At 46.9% G+C, this 15527-nt stretch overlaps 1 protein-coding gene and 1 non-coding gene across 3 annotated transcripts in view; one reads left to right on the top strand and one right to left on the bottom strand.

Moving 5' to 3' along the window:
• The window catches only part of RANBP10 (RAN binding protein 10), a 68289-nt gene that overhangs the window by 4257 nt on the left and 48505 nt on the right, over nt 1-15527 (top strand). The window lies entirely within an intron of this gene.
• On the bottom strand, nt 3483-3555 carry TRNAG-UCC. The gene has a single exon. It is a non-coding gene; the product is annotated as a tRNA-Gly (tRNA).

Genomic DNA, 15527 nt, shown 5'->3' with positions numbered 1-15527 from the left:
GTGGCTGGAGCAGATGATGATGTACCTGTTTTGTGGGTGAGCCCTGAGCCCCTGGGATGTTTGGTGACCTGCCCTGGCTGCGGGTCTTAGGGTGTGCAGTGGAGTAGCCTAACTTGTCAGATGCCCTCACCTGATCCCAGACACGTGTGTCCACGCTGCTGCTGCCTTTCCCTGTTGCATTCCTCCCCTGGGTAGAGTGAGGGAATGTCCAGTTGGATTCTTAGGGGATCACAGTGTTCTTAGGGGACAGACCTGAAAGGTGCTTAGTGCTGAGTGGGCCCAGAGAAGTGTGGCATGCTCTGGACTGGGCTTGATTGACTTACCATCCCATTGAATCTGTAAACTTGTTTTTCTGTAGATTTGAGTACAGGCCTCCTTTGTAAAAGGTGTTTATGAACCCAATTGTCAGTGTCATTGTTTTCCAGAAAGGCCTTTGTTCTGACGATGTCTTTTGTAGCAGAACACACTAAGCTTGTCTAATTAGAAAGGTTTCATTTCAAGGGTTATACTGATTCATACCTTCTATGTGCCAGGTGCATACTAGGTACAGGGAGAACAACAGTAAAGCCTGCACAGGCCAGCCTTGTCCTCAGAGAGCCTCTGGCCTATTCCGTAGAGAGTCCACTGAAAGGCTCTCTACAAGAGGAGGCAGAGCCTGGGCATGGTTTTGAGGGATGAGTAGGAGTTTCTCAGCAGGTGAGACCTGTTGGGCCTAAAATGAGCCTGGTTGGCAACTGGCTTGACATCTGGGTGCTGGGCTTTCTGGGCACTCCTCAAATATAAGGGAGAGCTGGAGAAGGAGGGGTTATGTTTGAGCTAAAAGCCAGGCTCAGACTGATGGGCTTCAGCTGCATTTGCCGAGTCACCAGAGCTGGGAACCCCAGGAGCAGATCTGGTGGGGTGAGGAGACATCAGAGCCCTGCCACTGGTGCCAGGAGATAAGGGCATCTGGGTTGATCTTGTTAGGAAGCCAAGGAGGCCCTGAAACTGAGGGTCCCTGGGGAAGTGACATGCTCAGGCAGAGTTCATGGACCTTTGGGTGTCTCCAGCTCTTAGTGATGACACATGGAGGGTGTGGCTGACTAGGCTGACAGATGCTCCAGTGTGACCCTCAAAATAGACTGTAACATCACCCCAGCGGCGGCGGCGGTGGTGGCCTCCTGACATGTGATGAGTGGCTCTACCCAAGAACAGCAAGCCCGGGCTAGAGCACTGGATGGAGCTGCGGGGGTGGGATGCGGGTGCTCTCCTCTCCCCTGCATCTGGTGCTCAGGCCCAGGCCTTGTGGCCCTTTGGCCACAGCCAGTCTGCCTTTCCTTTCACTTGCAGCCAGCTTCCTTTGGCCAGGCAGTAATGTGCTCATCTATTAATTCTCCACATGACAACGAGGCACCCATTGTTTTGTCCCAGGCCCAGACCTGGGCCCCAGGAACACAGGCCTGAGGCCTATCTAGAGAGGAGGCAGATAGGCCTGTGCACATGACCTCACAGGCTGGTGTAGATAAAGCCCATCCATGGTGTGTGCTGTACCCAGGGGTGGCCCAGGGGTTGGACTTCCTCCTGTACCTGAGAGTCTGGGGAAAGCTTCACAAAGAGGTGATGATGCTGAATCTGGAAGGATAGGTTGGAGGGTTCCAGATGGACAAAGTGAGAAGCGATGCTCGAGACGAAAGGAACAGTGCATCAAAGACGTGGAACACAGAGCATGAGGTAGACAGGGGCCAGGTCAGAATTACCTTATGTGCTTTGGCCAGAGAGCTTGGGCTTATCCTGAGGGCAGTAGCAATATACGAGGACTTTGGATCTGCCTGCGCTTTTGATATTTATTTATTTATTTATTTATTTGGCTGCTTGGGGTCTCAATTGCAGCATGCGGGATCTTTAGTTGTGGCATGTGAGATCCAGTTCCCTGACCAGGGATCGAACCCAGGCCCCCTGCATTGGGAGCACGGAGTCTCAACCACTGGACCACCAGGGAAGTCTCCTGCCTGCACTTTTGAGAGTGGATAGGGGAGAAGAAACTCTGCTGGTTTGGTTCAGCCAGGCCCCTCTGGCTGAGATTCCTGTCCGGTGCGGGCCAGTGGCTTTCTTTTTTCTTTTTTTTTTAAGAATTTATTATTTATTTATTTGTTTATTTATTCATTCATTCATTCATTCATTCATTGGCTGCGTTGGGTCTTTGTTGCTGTGTGTGGGCTTTCTCTAGTTGCGGCGAGCAGGGGCTACTCTTTGTTGCATTGCACGGGCTTCTCTTGTTGCAGAGCACGGGCTCTAGGCGCGTGGGCTTCAGTAGTTGTGGCTCACGAGCTCTAGAGCGCAGGCTCAGTAGTTGTGGTACACGGGCTTCGTTGCTCCGCGGCATGTGGAATCTTCCCAGACCAGGGCTCGAACCTGTGTCCCCTGCATTGGCAGGCGGATTCTTAACCACTCCGCCACTAGGGAAGCCCCGGGCCAGTGACTTTAGGTCCTTGACTCTGGGCATGGCTTTCCTACAGCAGTTGTCTTTTCTCTCTCTTGGTTGGCCTTTCTCCTGTATGGTGGGATACATAGGTAGGATGTTGAAGACTGGTAGCCAGAGTGGCTTCTCGGAGGTGAAAGGTCTCTGTGTGTGGCTGGTATTCTCTGGTACTCTGGTTTTGTTAAGTCCCATCTGAAAGACAACATTGTCCATGATTTTCCGTGGAGACTCAGAGATCCACTCACCCAATTAAGATCTCACCTGCCATGTTTCTGGTTTGCAGAGCTACTTGAGCGCAGGCCCTCCAGTCTAGAGACAGCCTGTGGCTGGCCTCTCACCCTGGGAGCCCCACTCCAGTGTCTGTGCATTGTACAGTGCTGTTGAGAAATTTGGTGCTCATCTGTGGACCTGGAGAAGGCCTTGTCCTGCCAGCTCTGAGAAGTAGGTGCTGTCTTTGCCCAAGGCAGGTACAAACAGTGATTGTGCCCTGTTCTCACCGACATCCCCCCCAGTGCTCATGGCCTCAGGGGCAGATGCCGAGCTTTGGGCTGCATCTCTCCATAGTAACACATTGCACTGTTTCTGGAGATGTGGTGTATTGGGGCTCTGGAGCAGCTTGGAGTGTTGTATTGCTTACCTGTATTGGGGGTTAAAGCCCAGGTCTAGTTGGGTGGGTGTACTGAGGTGCAGCTCTGGCCTAGAGTGAGAGGACTGGAGTCCACATGGCATCCTCTTTTCTGGTAAGACCTGTTCCTGCCCTGAGCACATCTGGGCTTCCCTGAGACCTCCCTGCCCACTGTATGTCACCACCCAGGCTCCAACTTCGAGATGAGAGTGAGGAGTGTGGCTTCTTTCTTCATAAATGGGGACTTCCTTGGTCAAGGATCAGCCTCTAGAGAAATTCCTAAAATTCACTTCACGCCTACCCCTCCCCCACCCCACCCCCTTTGGTTTTTGTTCTTGGGAATGTTTGGTCTTTTCTTTTCTTTTTGGGAGCCGCACCGTGCAGCTTGCGGGATCTTAGTTCCCCGACCAGGGATCGAACCTGGGCCCCCTGCCGTGGAAGCGCAGAGTCCTAACCACTGGACCACCAGGGAATTCCCTGGTCTTTTCCCTAGATGAGTCACCAGGTAAGGGAGATTCCCTGTTAGAGGGGAAGCAAGGAGCTCATCAGAGTGGAGCACAGGAGGATGGTCTCAGCAGCTCTGCATGGCAGGCACTGTGTGCCATCCTATTCTGGGACCATTGGGAGGGAATCAAGGGCCCAGACGGGGTGCAGAGGTTAGAAGGAAGGGACTGATCACTAGGAGAGGGGTGATGACACCGTGTCTAAATGCAAGGATGTTCCTCTGCCTCCCTAGAAATTTTGTTAAAAATCCACATAAAATGTCTTTCTAGCTCTAGGATCCTTGGTGTTCTGTTGTAATTGAATTGTGAGGTTGTGACTCTTGCTAGAAGTGAGACAAGGGGACTTGGTGCTGGAACAGGGCCCAGCCCCCTGCCATGAAGGGGCCAGTGAAAGATGCTCTGGACTGTGTAGGGAAGTGGGGGAGGGGTAAGTCTTAGCATTCCATGTACACTCTCTTCCTCTCCTACCTCTTGGACCTTAGAGATGGCCTGGGATTCAGGGAAGTTTAGGTTATGGATGACAAGTGTCAAGGCTCAAATACCCCCATTGTCCACTCAGCTTGCATGGCAAATGTTACGGATTGATAGCAGCATTCGTTCTTGTCCAGACAGAGCCCCAGATGTTTTCTCACTGCACAATGCACCAGGCAGCTGCTATCTTTTTGTCAGAGTTGCATCATGAGACAAAACCTACTGGTCCTCAGGGCAGAGACAATTTAAGATGAGAAGAGGTGGAGAGAGGAGAAGGGCAGTTGTGCCCAGATGGTCCAAGGGCTCAGCTTGTCTCTTCTAGAGGACATTGCCGAGGCAGAGCTGAACCAAGAGGAAAGAAGTAGAGGGGATGGTTTGCTGAGCAGAACTGGTTATAACCTGGTCTACAAAACCATGTGTCTGAAATTGGCATGGGCTATTTTATAGAATGCGCTGTTTTTTGTTGTTGTTGTTGTTGTTTTTTATTTTTTTTATTTTTTTTGTTTTTTTTTAGAATGCTCTGTTTTAATATCAACTGTTGTGCGAGGAGTTTATTGGTAGTTACATTTGCTTTGCCTTTTTTTTTTAACCAAGATGTATTTTTATTTTACTTATAATTTCTTTTTAAACTGTAAAGGAATACATTCGCTCTTGTAACACCTGACATGGTATACATTTTAAAAATATCAATAGATAGCAGAAGGGACAGAGAGATGCAGGTTTAAACAAATCCAGGTTATTGCCATTATGTATGTTATATCATTTGAGACTAGTGCAGAAAACAGAAACGAGTCCAGATATTTTAAGCAGGAAGGGGTTTATTACATGGAATTTGATGCTTTCAAAATCATTAGGACTTAGTTTCCATGTAATAGTAGGTTACTTGAATAAGACCCCGTGCTGAGAATAATGAAAGATGCTAAGTTACAAACCAGCAAACTCAAGGCCAGTTTCTGGATGAACACCTGTAACTAGAGAGTTAAGGGTAATATCTGAGTACCTAAGAGCATTTGCTGTGTCCACACTGAGCTCTGCTCCAGCTTTATAATTACACAGGGCCAGAGAGGTTAGGGTCCAAAGCTTACGGGATGTGGGGTCTGGTGGGAACCCTCTCACATTAAGGTGGGGTGCCAGTTGGTTATACCCTCTAGTTAAGGGCAGTGTCTTTGGTTTTGAAATGTGGTAAGCTCTGGAAATTTTCAAGGCTTGGTACTTGAATTTCCCAGGAGATTCTTTAGGGAAGGAGCCAGAATGCAGGGTTGTGAATAACCTGCCTAGGGCCACCCATGGGGGCTATTCCACCCCTTCCTGTCTTGTGGACTCTCCGGGTGTTTTGATGGTGCTGGTGGTAGTGTATGCATGAGAGTCTCCAGACACACATTCAGAACCACCTTCCTCCCTGCAAGCATATCCTGTCTCATGGTCCCTTTGCCTTCAGGCTTGCTCTTTCTTGGATGGTACCGGGTTGGGTTCGTTCATGTAATACTGTTCCTCTCAGTGGGGGGGGCCTGCACAGAATTGGGCTCAGTGGGTGACTGGGTGGCTTCCTGGTAGAGGGGCAGGGTTGGGGTGTGGTTGCTAGAGGAGCAGCTTGTACACAGTAGCTGGTGTCATGAAGGACTGTGGCTTTAAGCAGGCCCGTCAGACCAGGAAGTAAAATCCCCAGCATCAAATATTAGCCCTCGTTTCAGACCTAAATGTCAGTTGGTGTTTCTCCTGAAATGTCTCCCAGGGACCGTTTTGTAACCACGACCCCAGAGATCCCCTCTGTTGTGGAGGCTGTTGATTTCTTATCTGGGGCAGGTTCTGACAGAGACAAGATTGCCAGCCTTGCGAGCTGCAGCTTACGTGTTAGATGTTAAGAGGAAACTGTCTGATGAGATTCCAGTAGCTCCTTGGGGGGTCTGAGGCAGGGGACGGGGCAGTGGTGACTGGCCCTTTGACCTGAGAGGCTTGACGGCAGAGCTTACCTTCCTGCAGCCCCCGAGAGCCATCTCAGTCCTGAGGCTGAGGAGCTTGTCTCTTCTCTCCTCTTTGTCACTTCCTACCAGAGCTCTGTGGGCCTGGAGACATTCAGTTGATGGAGCTTAAATTAAAAATGTTCAGGCAATTCCCTGGTGGTCCAGTGGTTAGGACTTGGCACTTTCACTGCCAGGGCCTGGGTTGGATCCCTGGTTAGGGAACTAAGATCCCGCAAGCCTTGTGGCACAGCCAAAAAAAAAAAAGTTCAGGTCCCATAGTCATTGGTAACATTTGTTAAAAGTGTCTATGGGCTTGCCAGTCCATAAAATCCACCTTCCCTCTAAGGAGACATTGATGAAAAGTAAAAAGAGTTAGTTCTGTGTTCTTCACTCTTGTCATCTGCTGTGTGCTTATGGTGAGGGACTTCTTTCTTCTGGCCCTGACATGAGGCCAGGATACTCTGATGCTTTCCACTGAGCTCTGCCAAGCCTTACTTGTCTTGTCCGGAAAAGCCAGATGAGGCTAATGCTGGCCTGCAGGGCCATAGGGGTGTTTTTGGTGACACTGTGTGTGTGTGTGTGTGTGTGTGTGTGTGTGTATGATAAAATAAATATAACATAAAACGTACCATTTTAGCCATTAAAAAAAAATAAATTTATTATTTATTTTTGGCTGCGTTGGGTCTCTGTTGCTGTGCACGGGCTTTCTCTAGTTGTGGTGAGCGGGGGCTACTCTTCTTTGTGGTGCGTGGGCTTCTAATTGCGGTGGCTTCTCTTGCTGCGGAGCACGGGCTCTAGGCACGCGGGCTTCAGTAGTTGGGGCACGCGGGCTTAGTTGCTCTGTGGCATGTGGGATCTTCCCGGACCAGGGATTGAACCTGTGTCCCCTGCACTGGCAGGCAGATTCTTAACCACTGCGCCACCAGGGAAGTGACTGTCTTTTCAGTTCTTTTGAGTGTACACTTAAGAATTGTTGGGGCTTCCTTGGTGGCGCAGTGGTTGAGGGTCTGCCTGCCAATGCAGGGGACACGGGTTCGAGCCCTGGTCTGGGAGGATCCCACATGCCGCGGAGCGACAAAGCCCGTGAGCCACAATTGCTGAGCCTGCGCGTCTGGAGCCTGTGCTCCGCAGTGGGAGGGGCCGCGATGGTGAGAGGCCCGCGCACCGCGATGAGGAGTGGCCCCCGCTTGCCGCAACTGGAGAAAGCCCTCGCACGGAAATGAGGACCCAACACAGCCATAAATAAATAAATAAAAAATTAAAAAAAAAAAAGCAACTTTAAAAAAAAAAAAAAAAAAAGAATTGCTTGATTGGCATTCCCTGGTGGTCCAGTGTTGGGGCTCTGTGCTTCCACTGCAGGGGGCCCGGGTTAGATCCCTGGTCAGGGAACTAGGATCCTACAAGCCCCATGGTATGACCAAAAAAAGAATTGCTTGATTGTTCCATGTTTAACTTTTTGAGGAATCACCAAACGATTTTCCAAAGCAGCTTTACAATTTTATATCCCCACCAGCAATGTGTGACATTTCTAATTTCTCTACATCTTCACCAACAACTTATTTCCTTCTTTCTTCCTCCCTCCCTTCCTTCCTCCCTCATCCTAGGTGTGAATTTGTATCTCATTTTGGTTTTGGTTTGCAGTTCCTAATGACTAGTAATGTTGAGCATCTTTTCATGTATTTATTGGCCATTTGTATATCTTCTTTGGCGATACAAATGTCTATTCAAGTCCTTTGGCTATTTTATAATTGAGTTGTATTTTTGTTGTTGAGTTGTAGGAATTCTGTATATATTTTGAATAGTAGATCCTTATAGGATATATGAATTGGAAATATTTTCTCCCATTCTCTAGGTTGTCTTTTCACTTTTTTTTTTTTTTTGCCTCGCTGGGCAGCTTGTGGATTCTCAGTTCCCTGACCAGGGATCGAACCCGTGCCCCCTGCGGTGGGAGTGCGGAGTCCTAACCACTGTACCACCAGGGAATTCCCTCTTTTCACTTTCTTGATAATGACCTTTGATGCATAAAAGTTTTAATTTTGATGAAGTCCAGTTCATCTATTTTTTTCTTTTGGTGCTCATGCTTTTGGTATCATATCTAAGAATCCATGGCCTAAACCAAGGTCATGAATCTTTTCCCCTATGTTATCTTCTAAGAGTTTTATGGTTTTAGCTCTTGTATTATGATCATTGATCCATTTTGAGTTAATTTTTATATAAGGTATGAAGTAGAAATCCAGTTGTCCCAGCACCAATTGTTGAAGAGACTATTCTTTACCCATTGAATGGACTTAGCATCCTTGTTGAAAGTAATTCAGCCGTATAAATTTATTTCTGGGCTTTTAATTCTATTCCACTAGTCTATATGTCTACCTATGCCAGTACCACACTGTTTTGATTACTGTAGTTTTGTAGTAAGTTTTGAAATTGGGAAGTATGAATCCTTTAACTTTGTTCTTTCTTCAAGATTGTTTTAGCTACTTGGGATCCCTTGCAAGTCCATATGGATTTTGAGGACTGACTTTTCCATTTCTACAAAAAAGACTGTTGGAATTTTGGTAGGGATTGTGTTGAATCTGTAGATCAATTTAGAGTATATTAACAATACTCTCCATCTTAAAAATATTAAGCTTTCCAGTCCATGAACATGGGATGTCTTCCATTTATTTTTGTCTTCTTTAATTTCTTTTAGCAATGTTTTATAATTTTTTGTATACAAACCTTTCATCTCCTTGGTTAAATTTATTCCTAAGGGTTTTTTTGTTTGTTTGTTTGTTTGTTTTGATGCTATTGTAAATGGAATTGTTTTCTTAATTTTCTCCTTCGACTGTTCAGTGTTAGTATATTGAAACTGCTTTTTGTGTGTTGATTTTGCATCCTGCGACTTTGCTATTTATTAGCTAGTTTATTAGGTCTAGTAAGCTTTCTGTGTATTGTTTGGGACTTTCTATGTATAGGATTTTCTAGATATAGGATCATGTCATCTGCAAATAGAGATAGTTTTACTTATTCCTTTCCAATTTTTATGCCTTTTATTTCTTTCTCTTGTCTAATCGGTCTGAGTAGAACTTCCAGTACAGTGTTGAATAGCAGTGGTGAAAGGTGGACATCCTTGTATTGTTCCTCATCTTAGGGTAAAAGCTTTCAATCTTTCACCATTGGGTATGTTGGCTGTGAGTTTTTCATAAATGCCCTTTATCATGTTGAGGAAGTTCCCTTTTGTTCCTAGTTTTCTGAGTGTTTTTATCATGAAGGGATGCTGGATTTTTCAAATGCTTTTTCTGTCAGTTGAGATGATCATGTGGTTTTCTTTTTCCTTCTTTCTGTTAATGCGGTTTATTATATTGATTGATTTTCTTTATTTTTTTCTTTTGGCTGCATTGGGTCTTCATTGTTACGTGTGGGCTTTCTCTAGTTGCAGTGAGCGGGGGCTACTCTTCGTTGCAGTATGTGGGTTTCTCATTACAGTGGCTTCTCTTGTTGCGTAGCATGGGCTCTAGGCACGCAGGCTTCAGTAGTTGTGGTACACGGGCCCTAGAGCACACTGGCTTCAGTAGTTGTGATGCATGGGCTCAGTAGTTGCGATGCATGGGCTCTAGGGCACGTGGCCTTCAATAGTTGTGGCTTGCGGGCCCTAGAGCACAGGCTCAGTAGTTGTGGTGCATGGGCTTAAGTTGCTCCACAGCACGTGGGATCTTCTTGGACCAGGGCTCGAACCCACGTCCCCTGCATTGGTGGGCGGATTCTTAACCACTGCACCACCAGGGAAGTGCCTTGATTGATTTTCTTATGTTAAATTGCCCTTGATTTCCTGGCATAAATCTCACTTGTTCGTGATATTAATCCTTTTAATGTTGTTGAATTTGGTTTGCTATAGTTTTGTTGAGAATTTGTGCATCTCTCTTCAGAAGGTATATTGATCTATAATTTCCTTTTCTTTTGATGTCTTCTTGATGACTTTTTGATTGCTGTTCCAGGGTCTGCCCCATCTTGGGCTTGGAACTGGGTACAGCACATTTGCAACAGTACCCAGACATTATTCTGCCAAGAACCGAAGTCTCTAGGCGAGAGCTGGGAAGGCGCTTAGGAGCCCGTTTAGACCAGCCTCTCTTCTTCTGATAGGGAACCTGAGATGTGGAGTGAAATCAAAGACCCACAGTCCTGAGTTAGGCTGCAGTGTCTGAGACCAGGCTTCAGAGTCTGGGATGTTGTCTCTGGAGCCCTGCCGCAAAGTGTCCCTGTCACTTTAAAACTCTTCAGGTGCTTCTCTTCAGGAGGCAGGAAGGGAATGTCAGACTTGTTGCCAAAGAGGTTCCTTGCGTGGAGCGCTCCAAACTATCTCTGAGGACCAGGTGGGGGATTACAGCAAAGGGGTGGTCTCCTCCCTCCAGGCCTTGCTGTACATCTTCGGAGGGTGTGAGAGTCCAGAGGCCTGCTTTCTAAGGTCCTGTCCTCTGTCTACCCCAAGGCCTGCCTGGGTCATGGAAGACTCTCCAGTCAATTAGAGCTGTGCTGAGGCTGTGTCACTTCAGGGGGGTCTCCTGAGGGTCTCCTCTGGGTTATGCTTGGGATGCACCAGGAGCCCCAGCTCCTCTACTGAGCATGGATTTTGACCATTTCTTGCTGTTTCTGAAGGTGTGCTCTTCTGATGCAGATTCTGCCCTCCTGTCAAGGCTCAGGGAAGTGAGTATACTGAGGAGCTGACCATGAAGACCAGGTCCCCCATTGTGTCTCTCTGGCATTGAAATGTTGCCCTGGGACAATCCAGGGAGAGTCTGATGGGTGAGAGCCAGCAACCTCCTCAGTATGCAGCCATCAGCTGGCTCTTGAAAATGATTTTTCTATGATTATCAAAGTAATTTATGTTAATTGTAGAAAATATGGAAAACTAAAGAGAAAAAAGAAAAATGTAAGCTGATTGGAACATGCTCGCAACTCACTGCGTGACTGCAGTGGTTTCAGCGGACTGTTGCTTTTGTGGGAGAGTCAGCAGAGGCGGGTGGAGGGCAGCAGGGGCCCCAGAAACGACCAGTCCATTCTCAAGGCTGGTCATTTTCCAGGGCCCCGGTTTGGACCTGCTGCCTCAGGGTGGACCTGGCTGTGTGGTCAGCCGAGGGCCACTGCTGCTGCTCTTCTCTCCTGCTCTCTGGGAGATCCTGCCCCAGCCCTTTTCTCTCTGGAGCCTGACACAGAGGCGGAGTCACTCTTCTAGCCCATGTTGTGGTTTTTGCGGTGAAGAGTAGAGACTGAGAAGTTAGAGGCCGACTTATGGCCTCTCTGCCATGAGAGCTTGTCTGTTGTCCCTCTACACTTACTGGCTGTTTCACTTCTCCGACAAACGCTATTTTCTATTTTGCTACCATATTAGAAGAAAGGAGTAAATCAGATGGGTTTACCTTGCTTTCAGTCATTTTATGGGGTAAATAACTGTTCCCCCAAGCTTCTCAGATATATCCTGCTACTTGAAAAGAAAGCCCTAGCAGAGATGTGAAATGTGGGGAACTAAGCTCTGTCTGTGCCTGTCACCAGCTTGGGGAGTGAGAGCCCTTGTTGCGTCCCTCCCAGGAGACCGTGTCAGCCTGTGTCTGTTAGTGTTCCTAGCATTGCCTGACCCATTACCAAGAAGGAAGCAAATGTTCACCTTCTTTCTCCTTGGCAGTCCCATGTAAACAGGCATGTGTTTTTAGATGTCCCAAGATCCAGGCCTTCAAGGATGGCCTACTTTCCTTTACCAGATTCCAATACTAGAAGAGCCTCCAGTGCATGAACTAGAGGACAGTGGGGTTGTCCACTCATTTCAGTGGCTGCCCTGAGGGCTCTCTGGATTCATGGTGATAGCTGAGGAAGCAGACTCTGACAGGCCAAGTGATGTGCCCTTGGGCACATGGTGAAGAGGCGATTTGAATCTGGGTTTGTCCGATATATTTGCTCTGATACAGATATGTTTCCTGTTCAGCTGTTTGTGCACAGTGTAAAGGCTTGGAGCAGAGCTGGAGCAAGGCTGCTACTGACAGGCACTTAGGCTCCAAACTTTCCAAGTACGTCTCAGAATTGCCCTTTCTTTGGTGACTGGTTGTGTTGGGATGTGTCCTGGGCAGCTCCTCCCCCACCCAGTAAGTTCACCGTATTCTAAAGAACACTTGGCTCTCTCCACGTCTTGCCATTCCACTGTTTCTGTCCTTGTCCAGCCTTGTCATCTTCCACTGGGATGATTTTGGTAGCCTCTAGTTTTGCCTCTTCAATCCATTTTTCAAATATCAGATGTTTGATCAGTTGCGCCCTTTCTAAACCCTTTCTGCAGCTTCCCATTGACCTCCCCTGAAGTTCAAACTCCTTAAGCTAGCATGCAGGCTGTGTGTGAATAGCTTGTTTCCGGCTCCAGCTTTGGCTCTTTTTAGGTCTGCCCAAGCTGTGACCCAGCCACACTGAACTCCTCTCACTTCCTTGACCACGGGGCTGCTTTCTTGCCTCTACGCCTCAGCACATTCTGTTGCTTCTATGTGGAACAAGCTCCTTTTTTTTTTTTTTTTTTTTTTCCCTCATCTCCTTTACTAGATCTTGGTTCAGCCTTCGCTTCCTCTGGGAACCCCCCACTCATTGCACCCTGATTCTCTGGCCCACCCCTGACTTGGCACTGGAAACTGTTCCAGGGCAGGGAATCCACCCTTGTGTCCCCAGCACTGTACTAGGCACAGAGGATCTTTGTGGAATGGGTGACTACAGAGGCCTCTATGAAGAGACATTTATCACACCTGTTTTTACAACTTTAGCAAGGACCCAACAGCAGCAAACAACCCATTCATTTTCAAGTGCTACCAGAGATCAACGGAGGAGAGGCAGTGTCAGGGTGACTTCTTAACGTCATTCTTCCTGCTTCTTAGATCCAAAGGTGAACATACTTGGGTTTGGGTTTTTTTTCCTTATTGTTTTGCCTCATTCATGGCAGCCTATCAGAGAGCTGGGACCACATCAGTCCAGGACCTGGCAAGGCACTACACGTGTTACTCATTGGTGATTTTTCTTTTTAATAAATTTATTTATTTACGTATTTATTTTTGGCTGTGTTGGGTCTTCGTTGCTGCCCACGGGCTTTCTCTAGTTGTGGCGAGTGGGGGCTCTTCTTCGTTGTGGTGCGTGGGTTTCTCATTGCGGTGGCTTCTCTTGCTGTGGAGCACTGGCTCTAGGCACGTGGGCTTCAGTAGTTGTGGCTCGCGGACTCCAGAGCGCAGGCTCAGTAGTTGTGGAGCATAGGCTTAGTTGCTCCGCGGCATGTGGGATCTTCCTGGACCAGGGCTCGAACCCATGTCCTCTGCATTGGCAGGCGGATTCTTAACCACTGTGCCACCAGGGAAGTCCCCTCATTGGTGATTGAGAGGAAACCTCAGGTCTTACCTAGATTTTTTGTGAGTAGATGGAGAAGTGAACTTCCCTTGTGCCTGTTATGTCACTAGCTCTGTGGTTTTAAGTCTTTTAATTTCACAGTGCTGAAGTCCAATGTCAGCAAGAGGGGAGAATAGTACTGGGGATGTTGTGGCTGAGTTCAGAGCTCACTTATCTGTCACATAGCTCTGTCATGACCTCATACCAGCTAGAAGCTGAGGTTCCCATTGAAATGTGGCTGGGAGAGAGAGCCTGTGACTTTGGTGATAAAATTCTTTACCAGCCTGTGAATGGATGAACCCTAGGCGTTTGTTGAATGTCCATTATGTGCCCAGCACTGCACTGACTCTTGCTTTTCCTCTGAGGGCTGGGGGCTCCAGCCCATAGCCCCTGCATCCTGAGGTGGGCAGCAGACACAGCATCTGTTCTCCCCACTGTGGCATGAGACGTAGGGTTGGAGCCTGCAGACTTAGGCTCCATCTCTTGTGCTTGTATGTTTGGGTTGAGGGATTGATCTTTGGGAGGTATCAGAACCAAATAAACTCATATTCACATGCTGGGTTTTTGGCTAGAGATGACACCTTGGAAAAGGCAGGTAAAGATATTATCTCCCTGGACCCTAAATGACCAAGCTTGAAGAGAGGAAAAGACTTTATGTAATAACAAATGTTATAATTGGTGATAGTGGGCTTGAACCTTTTTTTTTTTAAACAGTTGTTCTGATATGTGTTCATTTATTTTATTGTGGTAAAATATAAATACATAACATAAAATTTACCATTTTAATCATTCTTAAGTGTACAGTTCAATGGCCTTAAGTACATTAACGTTGTACAACCATCACCATCATCTGTCTCCAGAACTTTTTTCATCTTGCCAAACTGAAACTCTGTACCCATTAAACAATAACTCCCTATTCTCCCCTCCCCCTAGACCCTGGCAACCACCATTCTTTCTGTCTTTATGAATTTTATTTTCATTTAGCATAGTGTCCTCAAGTTTCATCCATGTTGAATTTCTTTTGCAGTGCATCAAAATAATTGGCTTAGAAAAAAAAAAGGGAATGGTGGGGTTTTATCATGCAGATTACCTCACTAGTGCTAATCAGGAAATTTCAGATTGATTGTTTAAAGGTCACATTCCTGAGAGAGGTTCAAAGTGCAATTAATTTTTTAAAAATTAATTAATTAATTAATTTATGGCTGTGTTGGGTCTTCGTTGCTGTGCGTGGACTTTCTCTAGTTGTGGTGAGCGGGGGCTACTCTTCGTTGCAGTGCGTGGGCTTCTCATTGTCGTGGCTTCTATTGTTGCGCAGCACGGGCTCTAGGCGCACAGGCTTCAGTAGTTGTGGCACGTGGGCTCGGTAGTTGTGGCTTGTGGGCTCTAGAGTGCAGGCTCAGTAGTTGTGGCACACGGGCTTAGTTGCTCCGCAGCCTGTGGGAATCTTCCCAAACCAGGGCTCGAACCCGTGTCCCCTGCGTTGGCAGGGGGATTCTTAACCACTGCGCCACCAGGGAAGCCCTAATTTTTTTTTTTAATTGAGGTATAGTTGATGTGCAGTGAAGTCTTGGTTTGCTGTCCTAGGGGCAGATGACTCCATTTTGGTCTTGTTATTTCTTTTTAATACACCTTTGGCTGATTGTGAATAAAGCCACTATGAATTTGGGTGTCCAGATTATCTGTTAGAATTCTGCTTTCAGTTCTTTTGGGTATATGCCCAGAAGTGGAATTGTTGGATCTTATGGTAATTCTGTGTTTGAATTACCATATAATTAACTGCCATACTGTTTTCCACAGTGGCTGCACCATTAATACACATGGGTTTCAGTTTCTCTACATCCTCACTAATACTTGTTATTTTCTGGTTTTTTGATAATAACCATACTAAAGGGTGTGTAATGGTATCTCATTGTGGTTTTGATGTGTATTTCCTAATAATTAGTGATGCTGAGCGTCTTTTCATGTGCTGATTGGCCATGTGTATCTCTTGTTTATTCAAGTCCGTTGCCCATTTTTAATAGAGTTGCTTTTTTTTTTGTTTTTGATTGTAAGAGTTCTTTGTATATCCTGGATATTAAACCCTTATCAGGTATATGATTTGCAAATATTTTTCCCATTTCTTTGGTTGTTTT

The sequence above is a fragment of the Balaenoptera musculus genome, chromosome 19, assembly GCF_009873245.2.
Source record: "Balaenoptera musculus isolate JJ_BM4_2016_0621 chromosome 19, mBalMus1.pri.v3, whole genome shotgun sequence".
NCBI lineage: Eukaryota > Metazoa > Chordata > Mammalia > Artiodactyla > Balaenopteridae > Balaenoptera > Balaenoptera musculus.
The sequence above is the reverse complement of the archived record's forward strand: the minus strand, read 5'-3'. Positions and strand labels throughout refer to the sequence as shown.